The sequence below is a fragment of the Kogia breviceps genome, chromosome 3 (assembly GCF_026419965.1).
Source record: "Kogia breviceps isolate mKogBre1 chromosome 3, mKogBre1 haplotype 1, whole genome shotgun sequence".
Lineage (NCBI taxonomy): Eukaryota > Metazoa > Chordata > Mammalia > Artiodactyla > Physeteridae > Kogia > Kogia breviceps.
In genome coordinates, this window is record NC_081312.1 from 93,232,386 (window position 1) to 93,251,464 (window position 19,079).

The following is a 19,079-nucleotide window of genomic DNA, read 5'->3' on the forward strand; positions in this document are numbered from 1 at the left end:
GGCAATGGTATTTGAACATGATACAATCAGATAAAAATTCCATAAGAAATATGCATTGTAATGGTGTCAGGAAACAGACAATTTATACAATAACGAAGATATATATATAGAGAGATATATATATAGATATATAGTTGGTGAGTGAATGAGACGGTAATCAATACTAGGGTGGAAAAGGGGATAGGAAATATAGGAGGGCTTTAATTGTGATAAGGTGATTGGAGAAGGTCTCACTAAGAAGTAATATTTGAGAAAAAAATCTGAAGGAAATAATCAAAATCTGCAGCTTTCTGGGACAGGAAAATTTCATACTGCAAGTAGAGTGCATGAAAAATCCCTGAGGCAAGAAAGCATCTGGTATGTTCAGAGGACAGCAAGACAGTCCATCTGGCTGGAGCAGAGTAACCTCCAAGGGGTATAATGATGTCAAAGAAATAAAGAGGAGGGTCCTATGGAGGTAACCATGGCTTGTTCCCTAAGTAAAATGAGAAGACATTAGAGGATTTTGAGCAAAGAAACATCCTGATCCGATTTGTATTTTAACCTGAGCATTCTGGATGCTGTGCTGAGAATAGACTGAAGAGGGGCAATTGTGGAAGTTGGGAAACCAATTAGGAGGCTACTGCAGTGATCCAGATGAAAGACGAAGGGGGCTGGATCAGGTGATCAGCAGGGAGAAGTGCTAGATTTTGAATATATTCTGAAGCGTATTTTCTTCTTAGGGCAATTCTGAAAGCAATGAGGGATCTTAAGTGCAAATATTCCAGACAGAGAAACTAAAGGTAGGTTCTACATAGTTATATAGGTAAAGCAATCCTTTAAATCATGTCCTGTACATGTACATTATATTGAAGACAAAATATTTTGGTGTCTTTATTGCTAAATCTGGATTTGGACTACTCTATGTCTTAGCATTATTGTTTATTCTTGAGATGGGTGTATATTTGTTCAAGGAAAGGGGAAGTGGAGGCCAGTGTTCAAAGGCCAAATCTCAATCTGGACTGTTCTGTTGAAGCTCCACAGGTGGTTTTATTCAATACTGAATAAACCAGACACTATGAAAAAATGGTGATTATTGTATTCTGAGCAAGGTTAGCCCCATGGTAAGAAGTAAAGAGCATGGACATTCCCAATGTCAGTCATGTCAAGGAGAGTTCATTCTTAGGGCAAAAAAAAAAAAAAAAAAGAGAACAGAAAAGAGGAGTGGGGTAGATGAGGGAAGGAAGGAAATTATTTTACTCTCTGTGTATCTCAGAGAGTCGAGGCCTCGAATCGACATAGGAAAGACCTGCTCAATGTCATTCTCTTTGAGGGTAGGCTAAACGACAAGGCACGAAGGTTGAATTCAACCACCAATAAACAGCTGAGACAGGATTTAGGCAAAGCGGCAACATTAGTAACTACCATCAAGAGGCCTGTGCTTGTGACTCAGAATAACCATTCTAGTAACCAGTTTTTAAGTTCTCTGAATGGAATTCCCTGTTGTTATTCTCTGAGGCTGGCTAAACTCTCTTCTTTGACTCTGACTCTGCTGTGAGGATTTGAAAGGGGGGCCTATGTCCAGAGATGTGCTAAGTGTTTAACAACTAGCTCTTAAAAGAAAGAAAAAGCCCTGATTTGTAGCACTGACCAATTTCCATGGTGTAAACATTTTCCCATGACTGTTCAAGCAGTCATATCACTGAGTTGAGAAGTGATGTGCCATATAGCACGCCATTGTATATAGTATTTCCACCACACAGATCCAACAGATAGAAATAACCTCAAGAGCATAATCAGCAAAATATGGTAAACTAATTTAAAAGGGATGAGTTTTGAGTATTCATGAACTTTGTGTTCATATAATGTATTTAAATTGTAAGTTTATATAATTTAATTTTTAATAACAGCTGTGTTTAACCACTGACTCACATAAATCCTGAAAATTTAACAATCAGTTCTTAGGAACCAATATGGGCCAGCTCTAGCATACCACAGCCTATGTTTATGCTCAGAGCAAAGCAGTACAGACAGCAGCAGCGATCCAGAGGATCTTAGACTCAATGTGGCAAGAGAGAAGCTACAGAAGGGCAGGGCAATAGCCTGGAGTATCAGGCAACCATGAGAATAGACCAGAAAAGTTTGTCAGCACTCCCTGGAAACCCCAAGATATTTTAGCAGAGGTATCTGAAACAAGCCTGGGTTTATGGTATGCATATAAGATAGGGGCATGTGCCATCAGTAACAATTGATTCATACCAAACTCCCCACTGAAGATAACAAAAAAAGCTAAGGAAAAAAAGTATCTTCATCGAAGTTTCAATGAACTAACTAGTGGGGAATACCTGTCAAGATAAAGGAGAGGATAAGAATTTAAGAACCACTTCAAGGCGTAGGATGATGTTTTCTTTCTCCAGAGACTGTGTTTATCTCCTTCTATCAGCTGCTGAGGTTGGGATGAAGGCCTGATGTTTTCTGCACCACCCAGCTGTCCTGCCTGTGACCCTCTTGCCAGGAGGCTGCCCTTGGGTCTCAGTCCAGAGTGGGAAGTATATCAACAGGATCTCTACCCTTGACAGGCATTGAACCTTATCCCTCTAGTCTCAGGAAATGATTAAAAGAGAGGATCGTGAGCTTCACAGTTGCCTCCTGTAGATCATCAACATCCTCAGGGCACATGGCTCAGAGCACTGCAAACCTCCAGGGTCCCAGCCCCGAGTAGAGTGTTAACAGAGTCCCAGACACCAACTCCTATCTTCTGGACTCCTGTTTGCTCAGCCTCTGTCTCTTCCTTCGGATGAGCAAAGGTGTCCAACAAATTTATTCCTAGAGATATATGTTCAGAATGTCTGTCTTCGTGTACCAGGAGACATATGAAAATGCTCATACCAGAACTGGTTATAACAGTCCCAAACCAGAAACATCCATCAGGAGTGGAATGTAGAAAGACACTGTAGTACATTGCTGTCATAGAATTCTACAGAATGATGAAAAGCAAGGAACTACAGATATATCCAAAACCACAAATGAATCAAAAAATAGATACAATGTTGAGCAAAAGAAGCCAGACAAAAAAAGTATGATTCCATTTCAATAAAGTTTAAAAATGTGCCAATCTATTCTATGTTGTTTAGAGATTTATACTCATAGGATAAAATTTTAAAACAAAGTGATTATAAAATATCAGGGCAATGATTAACTCCAGAGAGTTGGAAAATGAGGTGTGACTGAGAAAAGGCAAGGGAGCTTCTGTGGTTTGGCAACGTTCTGGTTCTTGCCCTGGATCGTGGTGACGTGAGTGTTCATTTTACAATTTGTTAAGCTGACATTTATGTATGATGTACTTTTTTGGTAGATTTGTTATATTTTACAATAAAAAAGGAAACACATGACCTTATCTTTTAGTCATAGCCTGGTGAGACTTTGGGTACTGGGAGGATTTTTTAAATCCTGATGACCATGCCACATCAAGGCCAATTAAATCAGTATCTTTGGAGGTGGGATGATCCAAGCTTTGGTAATTTAAAAAATTTCCCAGGTGATTCCACTGCGAAGCCAAGATTGAGAATTTCACTTACTGCCATCCAAAAAAAAATGCACTAGCTGACACAAATCCTCAAGCAGTACCTGATGGCGTCTTCTGACTTTCATTTCAATTCAGTTTATGATTGCAGTATGGAAAATATAAGAGGGGAAAAGCAATTAAATTGAAGTCTTCTAGCATCAGGCAGAACCTGGTACTGTCAGATCTCTTCTTCTTCCTCCACCTCATCCACCATCTAACTTCTACTCACTGAGAAGAGATGATTTTAGGTACAAGGAAGAAAGAAAGAATCTGGAAATTTACGGCAAGCTAAACTATGAATAACTGATTAAACCTGCAATTATTTGTCGGTAGCATTGGTAAGCTGGCATTCAGATTTGAAGCCTCAATTCACCACTGGAGCAAGAGAGGACAGGAAGGAAAATCAGTGAGAATAAAGTTTAAATGAGTTTTTGCAACTTCTTGTGAGAGTTTCTGCTGCCACACAGAATCATAACAACAAAAAGAAAACTAGCTGATATGTACTGAACACCATATGTACCGGGCATTATTTTAACATATATTGACTCATTAACTACATATATTGACTCATTAAGTAAGCACAACAGTCCTGTGAGGTTGGTGCTGTCAACAGCCCCCAGCTGACAGATGGGGAAACTCGTTTGAGACCCATTAGGTTAGGAGACTGCCCAACGCCACACTGAACACAAAGATTTTCAAGGTGGGGTATGGAACTTTTAAGGGGTCCACAATGGCAAAACTATTTTCAGAATGATGCTAAGAAGTTGATTATTTGCCCTTTTCACTCTCATTCTCGCATGAGTATATATGACTTGTGATATCACAACCAACTGAATGCAGAAGCGGATATGAGAACCCAGCTGCTTCCTATTGTGCTAAATAATAAGAACTTAAGTATAAAAATTGACTCTCTTCTCACAGCTTATTTTTTGGAGAGTACAGTAATTTTTTCATTAAAATATGTCATTTAGGTAAACATATCATGGGTTCATTATTTTTTACTAAATTAATAAATGTTTAATTTTTTTCTCCATTTTAATTTCTGATATGATAAATATTGATAGAGAGGGTCCTGAGATCACAGAGTTTGAGAACTGCTGGGCTAGAAAGTGTCAGGACCAAGTTCCAGCCCTGGTACTCAGCATTCACAGCACTGACCATGGCATGAAACCACCCCTCGATCAGTGGTATCATTTGGCAAGTTTCTTTAAAATCTTCTTTGCTCACATCATTTTATACAGTTGAGAGTGCACAACAAATACAGTTTTGTATGCTGGTTTTTGTCATTTGAAATGGTAATGGTAGCATTTACCCAAGTTAAAAACCTTCCAATGGCTTCCATTTTACTTGGAATGAAATCCGGGCTCTGCACCATGACGTAAAGCTCTTCCTGAGCCATGCTTGTCTGCCTCTTCAACTTTGCTTCACTGTACTCTCACCCTCACTCACCGAGCTTCAGCTTCACTGATTGTCTTTCTCTAACTTATCAGGCTCATTCCTACATCAAAGGACAATTGCAATTGCCATGCCCTCTGCCTGGAATACTTTAACCCCGGGGTATTCAAATGAAAGTTTCCCTCTAAACACTCAGGTCACAGTTCCAGTGTTACCTTCTCAATGAGAACTTCTACATTACCCAGTTCTTTCTTAATAACAATTCTGAAATCAGCTCACTAATTTACTCCTTCATTATCTGTCTTCATCCCACTAGAATATAATCTCCATGAAACAGAGACTTATGCACAACGCTAACTCCTGTGTCTAGAGCATCATCTAGCCAATGGTAGGTGCTCTATAAATATTTGATGAATTAATTATTTTACAACTTTTTATAAATGTTAGACATTTAACTTGCTACTAGACCCTCCCCTGAGGATGTGCCACAGGCTTCTCAAACTCAGTGTGCCCAGGCCTGGACTCATTCTCACAGTTCCTTAATCAGGCTCCCTTCTTGTGTTCCCTATATCAGTTTCTGACACCACCACCTCCATCCCAGGGCCCAAGTCAGAAATATGATCTCTCTCCCTCTCTCCAACACCCGACATCAAATTAATCCCAGATCCCACTGATTTAACCATGCCAGATGGCTTGTGCTGCAACCCAAACCACTCTTCACTTCTGTGACTTTCCTCCTATTGTCCCCTCTGTGGGGATGGCCATCCTTTCCCTCCTCACCTGCTTCGCTCTGATTGATCCTTGAAAGGTCAGCCCAGAGACAGATCTTCTAGGAAGACTTTCTGAGCCCTGCCCACTTCCATCCTCCAGGCCTGGGTTCCAGGCCACTGCATACCTCACTGCTTCATAGCTGTCAACTTACAATAATTTATATGCTGGTTCCCAGGCCCTCCCCGGTAGAATTCAAGCTTCTTGGTGAAACCAAGCAGGACCCTGTGGGGCTCCTGGGCATGGAAGCCTTTCCTTGTCCCCCATTTCTTGTTTGTAGGAAACAGACTCCAGCCTCCGTGACCTTCCCTGAATTCCAAAGGGAAGATTCGAAGAGTTGCTAATCAGGGTAGGGAGGGGATGCCGAGAAAAGGGAGGAGCATCCAAGAAACAATAGCGCAGCCTTGGGGCAGGTCCTGGTTCTGCCTCAAGGGATACACACAACAATCTCTGAGCTCTTTACAGAACTAAAACCCCCAACAAATGGAAGATGTCAGCATTCTTCATTCCATAGAGGACCACCTGAGACCAGATTAAAGGAACCAGAGAAACTCATCAAGAGATTATCTGAGACAAGATTAAAGGAGTGCAGGCGCTGAACACACCCTAATCTTATCAGCAACCCCATCCTTGAACCATTACTATAAAACTCCTCACCAAATCCTCCTGGGTTGGGACACACAGTTTTTGAGGGCAGGAGCCTGCTGTGTCCCCCTTTGCCTGGCGAAGCAATAAAGCTATTCTTTTCCACTTCACCCAAAACTGTCTCCAAGATTCAATTCAGCACTGGTGCACAGAGGCCAAGTTTTTGGCATCACTGAGAGCAGGTCATACAATTTATTCATCTGTGGGAGCTCAGGAACCTAACTCAATGCCCAGCAGATGGTAAGTATTCAACAGAAGGAAGCTGGTAAAGGTGTTGGAGTCAGAATTCTGATAGAACTGCGTGTCCCTGAGCAAAATACTCAATCTCTCTCAGTCTTAGGTTCCTTGGCTATAAAATGGGGATTTGAGGGGGACTGTGAGTATTCAATGAAATGAGTAAATGCCAGTACAGCAGCACCTGACAAATAGATAGTGAATACATTTATTATGCAAGGAAGGGAGGGAGGGAGGAGCATGCTAGGATTCAAGCTTCAAGTGATATGTTTAATGGTAAATAAAAAGGTATATTTTCCTACAAATTATACTTTTCTATGAAAATACAATTCTTTATTGCTACAACCATAGATATTTCTATCCATAATAAACTACTATATTAATGAAATCAATAGAAAATTAGAGCACGATTTAAAGAAAACCAAATACCTTGATATAATTATCATTTTCCTCGTGAATACTTAATTATATCAATCACTGTTCACTCTAACTCTAGTTTTGCCTCAAATGTGTTAAACTGAGTCATTCACTTTTAAAAGACACCTTTCCCAGTTATGTGTATTGATTTAGCACAGCTTAGGCTTTGGGGGGCTTCCATAAAAAATAAAATCACAAGCAGTATTTCTTCTACAACAGGCTTCTTCCTCTCCTTGCAAGAGATCTCCAACTACTCAAATAGTTATCCTAGTAAATGCTCCACTTTCCCTTTAAGTCCTTAGCTATACTCAGAAAAGTTCAAAGACCCCCTCTGGTGACTAGGACCAAAAGAGAGGGGCATACTAGCCACATCATGACCCACATGGACCCCATCCCTGTTTCTCCCCTTCCATGCGTGCTCAAGCCCTCTACTATTTTCACTATCCCCCACAAACACTCTCTCCCTCCCTCCCCTCCGCTCACATGTGGGTTTGTCAGATGCCCCAAAGATATGGGCGGGGTGAAGGAAGGAGGGGGAATGATTCCTCTGTAGCCTCTCCCATGGGAAGCATTCTGGCCAGAGACTAGGCCAGACCAGTGCTGACATTCTGATTTCGGGTGACTCAAATTGTTTATATAAACAGGAGTCCTGAACAAAAATATTTGTCCTGAGGCCCCCGTCCTCCTAGAGGCAGCCATACCACCTCTACTTCCAAATTTTCTGTTACCCATTTCCAATATTCTTAATAAGAGGGGAAAGCCATGCTCCTGTGCCATGCCACTAGTCTGTTTGGAAGCCTAAAAGTGTCTCTTCACAGATCAGAAAAAAGACAGTGGAATGTTCGTTTTTCCAACTTCACTGTTTTCCTATTTAAGGAAAGCTCCTCCTGGCTCCCTTCTCTGTGGGAGCAATTTATCAACCTTATCAACCATTTTATATAGAGTAAAAATACGCCAGCTATAAATTATAATCTAACAGCTTGGGGAACACAAAATCTATGATTTATAGAATACCACATTTAAATAAACCTTAATAAGGATCTTAAACAGTTACAAAGGGCTTTCTCTTCTGAGACCATTGGCTTAGCTCCTTGTTCAAATGACAGGATGAACTACCTCTCTGGAGACATATATTCCTCCCTTTAGCTCTGTGTTGCAGAGGAAAACTCTATTATGATATTTTTCTTTTGGGCCTTAAAAAATTTGTCATTTAAAGAAAACACATTGTGGAATAAATATGAGGTGCTTAGCCTCAGCACATCTGTTACTGATTTGTGTAATTAACAGAAACACACCAGCAGGATCCAGGAGGAATGGCCCAGACCTGAGCACCCACCCCTCCCCCAGTTTTCCGCAGAGCACATCTGGAAGGGGAGGGGAGTGGAGGGGAACCGCCAGCCTGGTTGACATGGGCTCACGGGTAACCAAATCCATGAAGTCATACAAGCCTTGAGGTTAGTCACTCTTTCACGTCACTTTCCAAACTTTTCATTGTGAGTTTTCTTATATTGTTTGACAGAACTAATGTTTTTCTAGCCTTGACAAGATAATTGTTTCCATATCACAGCAGAATTTAAAAACAAAAATAAAGTACACAGCTCTGTATCTCACTGACAATGATAAATTGTCATCAGATAATATCAGAAGTACACAGTGCCAGTAGTTTGCATAGTTTCAAATGTGAATTTCCTAAATAAGGCTTCAAGCGATGGTTTTTTTTTTTGTTATGGGGTGTTTTTTTTTGGGGGGGAGGCAGGTGGTTGAGGGGTTCTTATGGCTCTATCTCTGGTGGGGGATACTTTATTAAAAGTCCTGAGGGCATAAGGTACTTTTAAAATAAGTTACAAGTATAAACAGTGCACACAAATCCACAGTGGATTCCACGAAAATCATGCAGCCTTTGATAACAGATTGAGATAAAGCATGTCCTTAGAAAGGATCCATGATTCAGTTTAAAGACTTATCTGACCTTTAGCCAAACCCCTCTGGTCCAGCAATCCGGTTGGAAATCTCATCAGGGTGGATTATATTTAAATGGTCTTTTAGTGGCAGTTTGGTTGGAGTGTTTGCTGGCAGAAGGTGGCCTCCAGCTTCCAGATGATTCCAGGAAGAAGTTGCTGCCTTTCTAAGGATCTAAGCTGTGGGAGATACTCCCTACAGCGTAAGCTCTCTCTCAGTAAGAGAGTTCATTTTCTCCCCCATAATCCTAGTGTACTGACTGTTTCTGGACGTTTCTCCTTTAGATTCCAAAAAAGGCAAACATTTGCCTGATTAGGGGTTAGGAGAATACAGTTGTTTGTTTTTGTTTTTGTTTTTTAAAGATATCGCCATTCTCTCAAGTCTATAACAATTCCAGTGGCCATTTATCAAGCGGACCAGAAGGAGCACTGAAGAAAAAGTCAGAAGGCCTGATGAGCTCTAGTCTCAGCCTTGTCTACCACTGACCCTCAGCTCTTGGGGGACTCAGGTTCGTCCTCTATAAAATGGGGGGCTAGACTCAGTATCTCTGACATTCCCTGCCAGAGCAAAGATTTTAGATTTCCACAAGACATACACTTTTTTTTCTGTGTACCAGCTGCTTCTCCCAGGAAAGCCTACCCAGCAAAGCGAACAAAAGGAGTCTGGTCCCTCCCAGGCAGATTCTTTCTACATGTGTCCTAAAGCAATCACAACAAAGGTGAGGCACTGAAGTCAAGCAGAGGAAAGTCCATAAACCAAGCCCAGCCCAGCCTGCACCACATCATCCTCCATCTGAGATGTCCTAAGTGCCACCATCTCACGAGCAGTGAATCGTCCTGCCCACCGGCCCCTTGGAGCCTAGCACGCCACAGCTTGATGGCTTGCACACCTGCCTCAGCCCACCTACCAGGATGGGGTACTGCCTGGAATCTACCAGAGCTATCATCAGAGAATAAGAGACTGGAAAAAACTCACCAGGCTCCAGGACACAGGCCAAGGGAGTAAAGAAATAGCACATGTCACTTCATTAAGTAATTAAATTGGTGTTTTAAAAGTCAACAATGTGTCTGTGACAGAACAATCTATTTATGTTTGGTCAGGTGTTTTTGACTGCAGAGTAGATTACTTCAAAGCAATCTGTTGAGAGATGCAGGGAAGAAATACTTAGGTGCTTATGAATCATGCTGAGATTGGACAGGGCTGGTCCCAAGATATGGCCCGTCCATGACAAATTTAATTTTAAAAAAGTCTTGGTGGAAAAATGAGCGAAAGGTGACTACAGAGTTATTCAACATCAGTTTCACATTTATGAAAATAAAATCGTTCCCAGACTGTTAAGTTCCCTGAGGGCAGGAACTGCATCCCTCTGGTTCATTCTTGTGTCACCTGGAGGCCTGCAGAGCCCTTGGCTCCAAACTGGTACTCAGTTTATTCTTTTGAAATGAATGAGCATTCAGAGACTATAGGTTCTGTGCTGGAGGATGTGAGTGAGTCTCACTCCTGTGGGGATTAGACAGAGAAGTGACTGCGGATCAGGCCTGCCAAGCAAGGGCCTCTGAACACGTGCCTGCTGTTACTGCATCTGCCGGGTCCTGGAGCTTTTATTACTACTGGCTCCGTTTCACCGTGGAGCTTTCAATTCCACTAAAGCAATTTAGGAGAAGGATGGCAGTGGTGGGAAGACCTCAGACGGCCAACTTTCATTAACAGACTGGAAGTTAGCAGCTTTCTAATGGGCTCTAGGAGCTAAGAAAGGCTTGTCACCCAACATGTGGCTTTGGAGGCCCAAGCCAGCTAAATGATTTCAATGGGGGGAAAAGTGTCACTGCAAAAATGTCCCCTATTAAAAAATTCTCATTCTCTGTAGACTAGCATTTCTCCCAAATATGTTGTTTTCTTTTCACTTGCCTCATATTTACAGCACATAGTCCTTAGAAAAACAGGGCTAAGAAAAAAAGCCAAAAGATTTTTCAGTTAAACCTGTTGTTAATCAGGAGCTTCTAGTGAAAAACAGGGAATGGAAAAGAGACAATGATCCTGACCAATCTCAATTCCATATCTGAGTTGCTGTCACAGCCAGTTCTCAGTATTACTAACACACTAGCCCGCTCACATGGGGGTGGGGTGGGGGGAGATCAGCGTTTCCATCTTTATAGTGGTATAACCTCTGTTCTAGAAGATACTTCTTGCTGTATGCAATAAGTAATGCCATGCAGTTTTTTAAAGGTATTTCTGAATGAGTTGGTTTTAAATGGAATTTTAGAAATTAAAAAGAGATTAAATTCAGCTAACTGCAAGTCAGTTGGAAAGTGTTCAGGTATGACAGGAGGCTTTCCCTCCTTTTACTCTAGTCTCACACCTTTACACAAACCAGCCCCCGTATCCCTGTAGGTAGCTAAACCTGCAGGCCTCCAGACATCTGCTTAATTTTGAAAATGTGCATATACTCACTTGAGATTAACTGAGCCCCTGAAGTCACACCAGATCCTCACACATTCCTCCTTTTTCCCATGTTCTCATATTAAGTTCAAATACAGTACTTCTATCAGACATATTTGTGCATATCTTTGTTTCCCAATGAGAAAATGAGTTCCAAGTGGGTAGCAACTTGTCTTATTCATCATTTTGTTTTCTCTTCCCAAGACAGTAAACATGCATTCCTACTAGCAATACAATGTTGTGTGACTCATGGCTATGAGCAAGGGATGAACTATTCAATTTAAAATGACAAAAATTGTAATGTTTATAAAATCAGAATAAACAATTTGTAACAACTTCATATTTCAGAATGCCATTAAGAAAAATAACATTTTTGAAGAATGTAAAACAGGGATTTCTCAAAATGTGATTTTTTTAAAAGAAAAAAAGCAAAGAGTATGTTCTCAGATATATAAGTCAATATATACTCACATAAAATTATCTTTATAATAAGGAAAAAACTTGGAGGATAGTGAAAAAGATTTTATAGAAGTTTAAATGTAAACCTCCCCCCACCCCCACCCCCCCAATTCCTTTAGCACATAAAACAGGACTAATTTGTCCCTGGACTAGATTTAATTAGGAAAATGGAAGTTTTTGAAAGAGAGGAACATAAATAGCCTATTCTTCTGGGAATAATATTCTTAGCATCATTTTGTCCTTTGTACATTTTACTGCCTCAAAACATTGAAACTAGGATAAATAGTTTTGAAACTGTCAGAGACATCTATTCCAGAATTTCCCTAAGTGGGTTCTATGTGGTACTGTAGAGTTCTGTAAGGCTTTATGCATGTTGCTTGGGGAAAACAAGGTTCCATGTCATATGAGTTTGGGTAATAATACCAAATATCATTGACTCTGGGACACTATTTATTCTAAGAGACACCATTATTGATGCCAAGATTAGACCAGGAGAATCTAACATTCTCATAATGCTAAGGCAGCAAAGGGCTGAATCTTTAGTGTGAGAGTAATGGAGAAACAAATCTTTATGCAGAACAGGACTGCAAGGAAACTTGCCTGTGTCAACCTTGGAACTAGCTAAAGGGAGAGACAAAAAAAATTTATCCTGAAAACTTGACTCTCAAATGGTATTCACCAGAGTTTACAGTCCAAATTCAAAAAAATCCTGGAACAGAGAAAAGATCTCAGGTAGGTAGTATCCCCTGGGAACTGGCAGATGACACACAAATGCTCTCTGGAAAAAAAGAGACTTCAGGAGTGATGTCATCAAGATGGCAGCATAGGTCATTCCCAGCTTCAGTCCCCCTCACAAGAAGACTACCTAGCAACTATCCACAGACAAGCCACCACTGTGAAAATCCCAGAACTGGAGGCTGAAGCTGAAGTGCCCTGTTGGATCACAGAGACTGAGAAGCATCACATTAGAAGGGTAGGAGGAGCAACTATACCCTGACTGTGTCACCCCTCCCCCAGGCCGGTACAGAACGGCACCAAAAGGGCCCCTCTGGGCCAATGGTTTCTCCACTAGGAGAAAGAGAACCCAAAGTGGACCAGATAGAGACAGATAAGGGGGGGACGGGGCTTACAGCAATCAGCACTCAGCAGCACTGAAGCAGAGATGCCAGCCAGGGGCTCTGCCCATCTGCAGAGCTGAGCCAGTAGCCCCTTCTGGCCAGGGACTTTGTTTGGTCCAGGCAGTTCTGCCTAATATGGGTACCCAGTCAACAAGCTATATTTGCTGTGGAGACTGTTCTGTGGTCCCACCTAGGCAGAGAAGAAAATTTACAACCTGCTGAGTATAGCCCCCAGTCCTACCCAACGAGGAAGCCTGGCCAGTGAACCCAGGTAGCCAGGGAGCCCTCCATGCTATAGCTCTGCTTATACAGAGCCCCAGGCCAGAAGGCCTACCCAACTCTTAAATAGAACCTCTGGTCTCATATAACCAGGGAGTCAGAACAGTGACCCTGGGTAGCCTCAAAGCCCAGCCTATGGTACCACCCAGTGGAGAAACCCAGTCTACAGCCCCACCCTGAAGCAGAGCCCAGCATACAGAACTGCCCAATTGTTAAATGCTGCCTATAGCCCAGCCCAGTTAGGGAGCTCAGCCAGTGAGTCCACCCAATCATGGAGCACATAGTTTGTGGGTCCCATCTGATGTGGAAGCCCAGACAGGGACCCAGTCCAACTTTGGGACACACCCTTTGGTCCTACCTTATCACAGAGCACAGCCTGAGGTCCTATCCAACCTTAAAGCCCTGCCTATGGCCCCGCATAAACAAAGAATCCAGCTGTGAGCACCATCTGGTCAGGAAGCACAGCCTGAAATGTCATCTACCGTGAGCAATCACAGAGCCCAGCCGGCAGCAGCCCCCTGACCTCAGAGTATAGGCAGTGACTTCAGCCAACTAGAGACCCTGACAGGAAACCCCACTGCCCACAGATGCTGCCAGCTGACCCATCAAGTACCCCAAGCTGCAGGAGATCTATGAACTGTCTGACAAGGAATTCAGAATAATCCTCTTAAAGAATTTCAGTGAACTATAAGAATACATGGGCAACTAAAATTAAGAAAACAATGCATAAACAAAATGAGAAGTTCAACAAAGAAATAGAAATCATCAAAACAAATAGAAATCTTACAGCTGAAGACTACAATGAGAGAAGAAAGCAATAAAGAGCATCAACAACAGACTCAACCAAGTAGAAGAAAGAATCAGTAAACTAGAACATAAGTCATGTTAAATTATCCAAACTCAAACAAATAGAAAGCAGAATGGTGATTTCCACAGGCTGGAGAGAGAAGGAAATGGGGAGCTGCTTTTCAATGGATATAGAGTTTCAGTTTTACAGGATGAAAAAATTCTGGAGATCTGTTGTACAACAATGTGAATGTACTTAATACTACTGAACTGTACACTTAAAAATGGTTAAGACCGTAAATTTTATCTTTACATTTTTTACCACAATTAAAAATATTTTTAAATTATTTTTTTAAAACTGACATAGACCACAATTTAAAAACCTACTTCATATGGTTATTATAAGTATTGAGCTAATACAGTCAAAACATTTAAACAATGCCTGGCACATAGTAAGTGCTCTCTAAGTGTTAGCTATACTTGCAATTTGCTTTTGTCCCTATCTGTTGGTGTCAACAATATCATGATTCCACCTAGCAGATGACATCAAAACATTTATGCCATTACATGGGCACTGTCATTGACTTGCTGCCTTTTCTTCTCCAACAGACAATAACAAATTACTACTTGCCACTCTCCTGACAAGCCTATCTACTTTTCTGAAAATCCTGGAAATAAAACCTTCAATTCTCCACAATGTGGACAGCTAATAAAATTTGTGAGATCACATTTTGCCATGTCCATGAAGAATGCATCTCTTAGACATCCCTTTCCGTACCTGAGATATAAGTTCCAGCAGGCATCACAGTCTGACACATACAAGGGCTTAGTAAATATTCACTGAATGAATGAAAGCCTTAAATAGTAGGATTCAGGGATCCTGTCCAGTAAGTATAAATCTAGGTCTCAATTTGATCATATCATCATAAAAATTAGGGCAAAATGGGTAGCAGTGCAAGATTTCTACTCAGTAGCCCAATTGGTCTTACGTGGTGACTCCTCCCCTCCTTAAAGAGGATTATTGACTTATTTAAATCAGCAAAGACCTAGGCAAAGTAAAATAAACCAGGGAAAATCCACTTTATGTCTTTCCTAGAATGAAGCTATATATAAAAAATGTATTATTTGTGGTCCAATTAGCCATCATATATTAATATTAACACCACTGAAAAAAGACATCTTTCTACTTTCTGGAATCAATGCCATAATCACACTAGATCTTAAGACACTGAGCCCACAGTGCTGGTCAGGCTGCACACATTTACACAGACCAGATGCAAAACCTGTAGAGATGGCCCTTGGTGCAGGTAGAGTAAGTGGCACCTGCAGGAGTGACTAGACACATATTGGAAGGACTCTCCTTGCTGGATCTACCTCAAGGAAGCACAGGAAAGGACTCTAGAAACAACCAACAACATTGAAATGACTATATGCCTTCTATATGCCAGGCGCAGTTCAAAACTATAGGCTGTATGGATGACTCAGATATGCTTCCTTTCCTTGAGAAGCTCAGGGTTAAGCTAGATAAAATCATAAGATACTGGGTGAATTAGGAAAAGAAATCCTTTCCCCTGAAACAGATACCCATTTTTCTCCTGACCTTGTCTTAGTGCATGTATAAGCCTCAGAGGCCATGGCTTTGGCAGGGTTGATAAGAAGATTCTAAGCCCTCTGGAACAATTCTTTTTGGGGGGGAAAGCTGTTTGCTTAACTGGCCCCTCTGCCTCAGAAAAGATGAGTAGAGTCCAGAGTGAACAAAATGAAAAGTCATCAGATTGGATTTCACTCCAGGCTCTGGGTTCAAAAAGGATACTTTCAGATTTTCTTCTATATTGGCCAGCCCCATGGTTTCAAAGTATTGAAAGTATATTTAAAAGTATTGATGTTGCAGGTACCCCACCTGCAACATCAGCAACTACAGGGAACTTGTTAAAAATGCAAATTTGGGAGCTCTACCTCAGACCTACTGAATCAGAAAGTCAGGTGGGGCCTGGGGAGCTGTGCTTCAGAAGCCTTTCAGGTAATTCCCATGCACATTAAAGCTTGAGAACCACTGGCCCAGCTCAACTCACTAGCATCAGGAAGAACACAGAGGCCCGTTTAGGACTGACAATGGATTCAAATGAAGATTGTGCGATTAACTAGTTTTCAGTGTAAATAATAAAATAATAATAATAAATAATAAAACAAAGAAGAAAAGAACTCAGAAAAGAAACATGCTCAATTAAATCAAACATTTAAGAAACCTAATTACAGCCAGGTGGTGTGTCTTATAGCTGAGTTTATATCAGATACTCATGTCTTTGGAGCAATCATTGTTCTCCCTTGCTGTTATCTTTTAAACTGAAAATACTGTTGAGAAGATTAAAAATCTAGTTGCTTAACATTTGACTCTGACCAGTTTTATCAGATCCTGAAAGCAGAGCAGAAAATCACCTAAATGTAGAGATTAGAAGTCACTGAACATTCATTTCAACTTCATAGCTTTAACAAAGACAACTCTGGCAGTAAACTTGACTATCCAAGTTTGGTGTGTCTGAATGCCCATTCAAACCACTAACTACTCCTCTGTGTCCTAAGACCTGTAAATAAGGGTTAAAGCATCTCTTCTGTGTTTTGTGATCTTTCAAAAGCCCCAAACTTTTATAATATGAAAACTGGATCCCTCTAAAACACCACTTAGCAAATAACCTTGCTGCATTCTCATGTGGAGGAAAAGCCAACGGCCTAGGAGGGCACAGGCCACATTCCCATGCTTGTCTTTGTTGCACTAAGGTGGAACCGTGAGCAGGTAAATATCCCCACCCCAGTGCCTTCTCTGAAGCAGCGCTAAGAAAACTTTTATTTCTGAGAAACTAAAATCAAGACTTAGCTTTACTTCAACTGTCTAGATATTACCAAAAATACCAACAAAAATATCAACAGAATTTGCTTTTACTTTGGGGAATGTTATTCTTAAAAGAGAAAATTAGAAATGGGTATGGATGTGCCTTTAGGAAATCTCAACTTCTCAGAAAAGGGGAAAATGTAAAAAACCTATTTGCATTACAAAAAGGATTTGCTAATCTCCCTTGGCACATTTAAGATAACATAACATGCCAAGATTTAATTCATACTCATTTTTTCTGGAATAAAATAATTGAAAAAATTAGCTCCATGTATGTCATTGAAACCAGTAACTAAAACAAGAGGAAGGAGGAATTGAGGAAGATGGAAGAAGAGTAAGACACGGAGATCACCTTCCTCCTCACAGATACATCAGAAATACATCTACACATGTAACTTCTCCTATAGAACACCCACCGAACGCTGGCAGAAGACCTCAGACCTCCCAAAAGGCAAGAAACTCCCCACGTACCTGGGTAGGGCAAAAGAAAAAACAGACAAATCATAGGGTCGGGACCTACACCAGTGGGAGGGAGCTGTGAAGGAGGAAAGGTTTCCACACACTAGGGAGGCCCTTCCTGGGCGGAGACTGCAGGTGGCGGAGGCGGGGAGAAGCTTCAGAGCCACAGAGGAGAGCACAGCAACAGGGGTGTGGAGGGCAAAGCGTAGAGATTCCTGCACAGAGGATCCATGCTGACCAGCACTCACCAGCCTGAGAGGCTTGTCTGCTCACCCGCCGGAGCAGGCGGGGGCTGGGAGCTGAGCCTCGGGCTTCGGTCAGATCTGGCGGCACAAACACAGCCTGAAGGTGTTAGTGCACCACGGCTAGCCAGGAGGGAGTCCGGGGAAAAGTCTGGACCTGCCGAAGAGGCAAGAGACTTTTTCTTCCCTCTTTGATTCCTGGTGCGAGAGGAGAGGGGATTAAGAGCCACTTAAAGGAGCTCCAGAAACGGGCCTGAGCCGCCGCTAACAGCGCAGACCCCAGAGGAGGGCATGAGACGCTAAGGCTGCTGCCGCCGCCACCAAGAAGCCTGTGTGCGAGCACACGTCACTATCCACACCACCCCTCCCGGGAGCCTGTGCAGCCCGCCACTGCCAGGGTCCCGTGATCCAGGGATAACTTCCCTGGGAGAAAGCACGGCGCGCCTCGGGCTGTTGCAACATCACGCCGGCCTCTGCCGCCGTGGGCTCACCCCGCACTCTGTGCCCCTCCCTCCCCCCGGCCTGAGTGAGCCAGAGCCCCCCGAATCAGCTGCTCCTTTAACCCTGAGAACAGACGCCCTCAGGTGACTTACACGCAGAGGCGGGCCCAAATCCAAAGCTGGGAGCTGCGCGAACAAAGAAGAGAAAGGGAAACCTCTCCCAGCAGCCTCAGGAGCAGCGGATTAAATCTCCACAATCAACTTGATATACCTTGCATCTGTGGAATACCTAAATAGACAATGAATCATCCCAAATTGAGGAGGTGGACTTTGGGAGCAATATATGTTATTTTTTCCCTTTCCACTTTTTGTGAGTATGTATGTGTATGCTTCGGTGTGAAATTTTGTCTGTATAGCTTTGCTTTCACTATTCGTCCTAGGGTTCTGTCTGGCTGTTTTTTGTTTACTTCAAAATTTTTTTTTTTTCTTAATTATTTTTTATTTTTATTTTAATAACTTTATTTTATTTTATCTTGCTTTATTTTATTTTATTTTATCTTCTTTCTTTCTAGTTTTTCTCCCTTTTATTCTGACCCGTGTGGATGCAAGGCTCTTGGTGCTCCAGCCAGGAGTCAGTGCTGTGCCTCTGAGGTGGGGGAGCCAACTTCAGGACACTAGTCCACAGGAGACCTCCCAGCTCCACGTAATATCAAACGGCAAAAATCTCCCAGAGATCTCCATCTCAACACCAAGACCAAGCTCCACTCAACGACCAGCAAGCTACAGTGCAGGACACCCTATGTTAAACAACTAGCAAGACAGGAACACAACCCCATCCATTAGCAGAGAGGCTGCCTAAAATCATAATAAGGCCACAGACACCCCAAAACACACCACCAGAGGTGGACCTGCCCACCAGAAAGACAAGATCCAGCCTCATCCACCAGAACACAGGCACTAGTCCCCTCCACCAAGAAGCCTACACAACCCACTGAACCAACCTTAGTC

General features: G+C 42.1%; 1 protein-coding gene across 1 annotated transcript in view; it reads right to left on the reverse strand.

The window, feature by feature from the left end:
• Nucleotides 1-19,079, reverse strand: part of ATP8B4 (ATPase phospholipid transporting 8B4 (putative)) — a 142,479-nt gene that overhangs the window by 19,995 nt on the left and 103,405 nt on the right. The gene's annotated exons all lie outside the window — the stretch shown is intronic.